The sequence below is a fragment of the Malus domestica genome, chromosome 08 (genome assembly GCF_042453785.1).
Source record: "Malus domestica chromosome 08, GDT2T_hap1".
Lineage (NCBI taxonomy): Eukaryota > Viridiplantae > Streptophyta > Magnoliopsida > Rosales > Rosaceae > Malus > Malus domestica.
In genome coordinates this window covers 8650942-8657710 of record NC_091668.1, presented here as the reverse complement: position 1 = coordinate 8657710, position 6769 = coordinate 8650942, and the positions used below count along the sequence as shown (strand labels likewise).

Below are 6769 nucleotides of genomic sequence, written 5' to 3'. Positions count from 1 at the left end.
GTTAAGTAAGGAAAATTAAATAATTTAATTGGTTATAGCTATGATTAATTAATAGTTAATTCTTTTAAAAATTAAGTTTGTTTTATACCTGTAGTTAGTTTTGGGTTACTTAAGTTCTATGACAACTTAAATTAAAGAGGGCCCAAATGGCCCCATCACGAACCGGCATAAAGAAAGAAAACAAGCCTTCTCCTTTAGCCACTTAATTGTAATTTTTATATTAAGGGCTTTATAGCCAAAAGGCTCATTAGGGTTTCAATAGGCAAAATAGAGCTCTCTCTCTCTCTCTCTCTCTCTCTCTCTCTCTCTCTCTCTCTCTCTCTCTCTCTCTCTCTCTCTCTCTCTCTCTCTCTCTCTCTCTCTCTCTCTCTCTCTCTCTCTCTCTCTCTCTCTCTCTCTCTCTCTCTCTCTCTCTCTCTCTCTCTCTCTCTCTCTCTCTCTCTCTGGGAGGCTGGCCCTCTAAGCGAAGAAATGCTAGCATTATTCTTCTCCTAAGCCACTCATCTTCTTCATTAATCATCATTGGTGTCGAAACTTAGAGACCTCCAACTTCAGTGGCTTTTGGAGAATCATTCAAGAATCCAAATCCAAGAATGCAAGGAGGCAATGTGATGGAGACGAAGTTCAACTAAAGGAGATAAATGAAGACTCTATCATGGGTGATTAGCCTTGCTTATGCAAAGAGGAACTTTAAAGGTATAAAGAAATCTCAACTCTTTCTCTTTGAATTGGAGTTGACTTTTGGTTCACAACTACTTGACTTTGAATTTAATGGGTAAATTTTAGTTTTTCAGTGCATATGCTTTAGCTTCTGCCATTTAATTTTTATATGTATGTTGCTCAAATGAACTGAGTTTATGCAAATGTTTCCTTTAAAGGCCCACACGAGCCTCTGGCTCTTTTTCGAAGCCTCATAAAAGAGAAAGCCTAGATCTACACCTCACCTCAGTTGCATGCCATTGGGCTTGGGGCTGCTGACAGCTTCTCCCTCCCTCATCACACTTTCTCCACCGCTATTCCCATCCTCTTCACCTTTTTCTCCTAGCCCATCTGCCTTCTTCCCCCCCTTAACTGCTGCCTTTCCCATTACCTTTTTCTCGTTCTCCTTCATCGGTGTTGTTACTCAACACCTCTTCTCCCCCTTCATTTTGTTGGCAACCAATTTTCATAGCTTCGATGGAGGCCTTTCTTCCAAACTGGGTTTTTCTCTCATACGAAGGGAAAAAAAATTTCCTTAATTTAGGGCTAAATTCATGTATTTATGTTGGATATGTGGTTGTTGGTCAGATCACTCGAATCCACCTCCTACAACTGATTTCCATCGTGAATTTGTGGTAGTTAAGAATCTCACTAGAAGCGATATGGTTGTAGGTGGTCTTGGCTAGGTATCGAATCCCTCGTTGTGGAGACGAGCCATGATGGATTCATTCTCGAATTAGTGTAGATTGTGTTTGTTCTGTTTGTCTCACTTTGTGAGTGACGTGGTCTCACCTGTCAGCGATGACTTATGTAGTTTCCCTTGTGCCGACGACTTTACAGGAGATCTGGTATAGGTTTGTTGCGTCTATCGCCATTGTAGCAAATTTGTACTGGTGATCTTGTGTTTGTGGCAATTGTATAAGGGTTTGATCATTTTATTTATATGTGCAAATTACCTCCAAATCAATATACTGGTCACTAGAGAAGTGTACCTAGGTGGCATCCGTTGTAATGATTCTTAGTTCTAATGAAATCGCGATCGCTTCTTGTAAAAAAAAAACGAATAAGAGGATTACATCTGAATTCTCTTCGGATGTGATCTATTCAACTCCCCCCTCTCAATACCACTTTGTATATAACAAAATAAACATAGAATTGACGAAGTATGATGAGTCTAATTGAAAGATTTCATCCTATTGTTGTTAGGTAACTATAAACTTGTTATGTGGAATGAAAAGGTCACATGGAAGAATGGCAAAAAGACACCAAAGGCCTCTCCGCCAATTCTAACCTATAACTCCGCCAATTCTAACTTAACATATGTAGGTAATAAACACTTTCTGATTCGAATGTTTTTCTTCGAGATAATTTTCAAATAAGTATTAAGAAATGGAATGGTTTCGGTTATGAAATTTAAGGTAAATTATGGTTAAATACCAAGTCGGATAATGGTTTTGAGGAAAAGTACCAGAACATCCCATATTTGGCGAATTCATGACATGGCTTTTTTTACAAAACTTATGACACAAGTTTTTGTAAGGCCGGCCCATTTTATAATATATTTTAATGATCCAGACCATCTATCTTTTATAACATCATTCACATATCACTCTTACCAAAAAATTAGACAAATTCAATATTATTAAGATATTATTTTGTAGTAAAAAAAATAGACGAATACGGTTCCACAAAGAAATATTCAAATTTATGTGATTTTGGATAAATATGATCTTTGAAAAAAGACCTAAAAGATAAACTGTTCGAATAATTAAAATACATTATGATTTTATGATTGAGCATCACAAAAAGGTGTATCAAAAGTTATGTAATAAAAAGTGGTGGCTGGATCCGTCGTCTTTGTTTAAAAGGAAAACTAATGAAAAGGGTTTGAAAACTTTGAGTTTTAATGATAAGGACAAAATAAAGGGTAAAGTGAATAGTACCAGGATTGACTTTTTAGTGTAAAAATGTGGTTTTTCGTTAAAGTGAACAGTACCAGGTGCTTTTCGTTAAAGTTCCCTTGTTTAAAACTATTGATATCTTCAAGTCACTGTTGAGAGTGACATCAAAACAATAGCATTAAATGTTTTTTCTTTCATCAATCATATTTAAAAAAAAATGATGAATAACTTCAAGTCACAGTCAACCAATGACATCAAAATAGTAGTATAAAACGTAAAATTTTCCTCCTTAATCATTATTTTTGTGAGAGTATTGACTTTTAGAGATTTTTAAAAATAATCCAATTTACGTTAATTTTCTAAAAGTCACTATCTGGTGCGGTCTCAACAAATTAGCCGGTGCATGTAAATTGAAGGCTCTAATACAAAGGTGTTTTCTTGTTCATTGAGTGTTTGAGTTGTCCTTATCAATCATTAACCCTTGATTTTTCATATCCACATGCAATAAAAATAGACAACACAAGGCTGATATCAAAGGAATTGGAGGGCATTTTTGTCGTTTCATTGTTAATGAACAGTGCTCTTTCTCACAAGATGAGCACCATAGTAGATAATATTTAACAAATAAAATGCATCATATGTGTGTGTGATATATATGAATAGGATAATGCTAGAGATATTAAAATTTTAAAACAAATTTACAAACCAAATGATATGTCACCAATTGAAAATAAAGAAATTGCAAAAATCAACCCATTTTCTTAATCTTGGGACTGAAATAGGACAAACCGACCATGAATAAGTCATGTACGTGCACAACAATATGACAGAAATATGATTTTTTTTACAACTTAAAATGACCTAATTGGTCTTCATATAAATGAGTTAATTTCTCATTTTCTGATCTGCCTCTCTACTATTTCTCTCTCCATGCACCTCCCACACTCTCTTCTTCCCAAGCCTCTTTCTTCTCCCTTCGCATTAATTTCCTTCACCAAACACTAACCCTAACTTTAACCCTAGCCCCCCTTTCACTCTCCTTGTCTCTCTCTAATCTCATCAAAATCCTTTCCACCCTAAAAAGATTTCAATTCCACACCATGGATTCGCAGCCCAACAACCTCTTTGACATGCGTCGCAGCCCGACACTGCCAACGACGCATACACCTTCCTCGAATTCAACACCCAGGGCGAGGACTTTGACTACCCGAAGTTCCGCGACCCAATTCACTCTTCTGTTGCCTGGCCCACTCCTTCAGATTCCTTATCGGAACCTGCAAACCGGGACCGTGGCAGTGGAGGGGTCTGGTCGGACCACCAGTCCAGTGCGTCGGCGGTTTCAGCTGCGCCGGGCAGCGCCACAAAGGCTAGGGTAGGTGGGTCGGGCAGTTACTCCGAGAATAATCAGGTGGTGGACGTCCTAATTGTAATGAGTGTGCTTAACTTTGAGGACACAGGGATGACAAAAACTACGAGTTTGGGAAAGGGGATTTCACGGAACATGCGTGCCGGTACTGCAGCAGTGCGTCGAACCCGGCTTTCAACGCCAAGACTTGTAAAATATTATATTTCTTTGTGTGTTTACTAAAAATTGGCACAAATTGGTGTTTTGTTTGATGAATTTTCAGGATACGTTCACTGTATATACACGACATGCACATGAGTTTGTACAATTTATATGTTGGTATTTTCGTCATTTCTGTTTTGTGCATGGTGTGCATGGTGTGCATGGTTTGTGCATGGCCAGTTTGTCATATTTTAGTCCTAAAATTAAGAAAATTGGTCATTTTTGGCAATATTTCTAAAAAATAAGCATGTTAATAAACACTTAAGTAATAATTCAATTATCAACAAGTGGTTTTATGTGTAGTGGTACAAGGTGTTCTTCACCGTGAGGTTTTGGGGTTCCAACCGGAAAGAAGATATTTCTGAAGGTATTTTTATTTATATGAGGATGAAGTGATTGGTCGCAGAATAATCTTGTCGGCCGGACCACCTTCGTCGAAAAATCTCGTCAGTAGGTTACCTTCACCGGAAAATATCGCCGCAAGGATCAGTTGCGTAAACATTTAACTCTTTTCCCATTCCAATACGAAGGATTCGTTAATTAAATAATAGATAGCAAATGGATCAGTTTGAAAATAAATAAATTGCTAGTTGTAGAATATTACTCTCACCAGAATTAACCTCAACTAAAATAATAAGAGTTCGGATAATTTAGACCCCTCCATTTTGGCTTAAGTAAAGGGACCTTGAAAATCTCGTTGGCAGATCATCATCGCAGGAAAATCTTGTAGACCGTTCGTCGCAAAAGGTATTAGGATTAAATGGTTAATTTTTTTTTAATTAAATGATTTTGTTGAGTTTTTTTTTTTGTTACCTAAACTAAACATGTGGTATTTTTCCTTCACTTTTCTTTAAAAATAGTATTTAAATTACTAAATGATTCTAAAAAATTTATACGATACAGAAACACTATTCGGAAAGGTGATATAAGTGCATTCCTCTTTTAATCGGAATATGCAAAATAAATAAAAATATACACACACACATACATCCTTGGCAAAAACAAAGACAATAATTAAAGAGTGGTGTATCCATCACTGTTCTAAAAATTTATGCCTAGCCTCGTCTAGGTTCTGTGTAGGCGCTAGACATCTGGTCACCGTCCCGATTAATTTATAAGCGTTTAAAATTAATAAATGGTGCCTAAACCTATATAGGCGCCCCTAGGTCACGATTCCCACTTAGATAAAAAAAATAGATAAATTTCATTTGCATTTTATTTTTTCAATAAATTGTAAAAGATTTGTTAAATACTTGGATAAACAACCATTTTTTATTTGTTTCCCATGACTTCAATATGTTCTAATATTTCATAAACTATGTTATTCTATTTTGCAATTTATATATTTCAATACAATTATGTATTCTTTTTAGCATAGTAGACATTTGTTTATATGACATATAATAACTTTAATTAAAATTAAAAATACTATCTAGGCCCAAGCTAAGCGCTAACCTCCTACCGCCGCTCAATTAGTGCCTACCATCTTTTAGAACCTTATTATCCACACACTCATTTTTAGCTTCCACACACTCCTTGTTACTTTTTGTCCTTTGATCTTATTCAAATCATATGATTCGATGGCCGAAAATTGAGAGGAGTGTGTGGGAGGTAATAATAAGTGTATGAATAGTACTGCCTAATTAAATTCAAACTATGCAAAATATAACCATGCAGAAAAATATAATGGGAGAAGGGAATTATTATTTTTTTTATTATTGATACACCATGGGGTATTACATTTAACATGATCCTGGTGTTGTACTTAGAAGACAGTTACATCCGGCGGAGGTTCCTCATAATCCGCATCGGATAAGGCAGGCGGTATAGGTTCAACTTCTGGTGGCAGCATAGGCGGCGGCATAGGTTCTTGAACAGCTGAATTTGTTTCTGTTGTGTTCAACAATCTTGCTTCAGCTGCAATGATTCCATAAGAGAGAATCAATGCAAGAAGAAACACATTTGTACACAGAAGCTTGGATCTTTTGGATACCAGCGCCATGAGAGAGAGAGAGGGAGGTGTGTGCTTTCAACTGAATGTTATGAAGGGTATATATAGGATAGTAAGACGAGCAACATTTACTGCTCTCACACAACGTTATATGCATGGATGGATAAGACTCACGAGGAAGAGCAACTCATAACTGCCACTGCATGGATGGATAAGGTAAGAATTGCTTGGTTCCGGAAAAAAGGCTGAAGACCTGTCAGAATTTCAGGTTTGGCAAAAGCATCTATGCATCCTTTTTTTTTTATTTAACAAATGATATTATATACCTTAAGAGATGAGCAATGAGCTAAACTTCATAATAGGCTAGTAATAATATGGTTCAAATTCGTTTTGGTGAGACTTTAACCTAAAACTCTTACTTACAAATGAAAAGAATTATCATTTAGTTTTAAATGACTTATTTTCCTTTAAATTCAACATTTTTCTTGCCTCGTGCGATTATACGTTATGTTCCGTTCATGACATAAATTTCCCTAGTGGTCCGAATCAAAAGATTCTGTCTGATTGACTAGTAGTCCTAAATTTACATGAATCACATAATGAATTCAATCATATATCTAATTAATAAAAGTGAAACTCAAGGATATACAC

General features: G+C 36.1%; 1 long non-coding RNA gene across 1 annotated transcript; it reads left to right on the top strand.

Moving 5' to 3' along the window:
* The first annotated feature begins 365 nt into the window (after positions 1–365).
* LOC139198318 (uncharacterized) lies at positions 366–1821 on the top strand. Its single transcript, XR_011583696.1, has 2 exons — positions 366–696; positions 1372–1821. It is a non-coding gene; the product is annotated as an uncharacterized lncRNA (long non-coding RNA).
* Positions 1822–6769: the final 4948 nt, after the last annotated feature.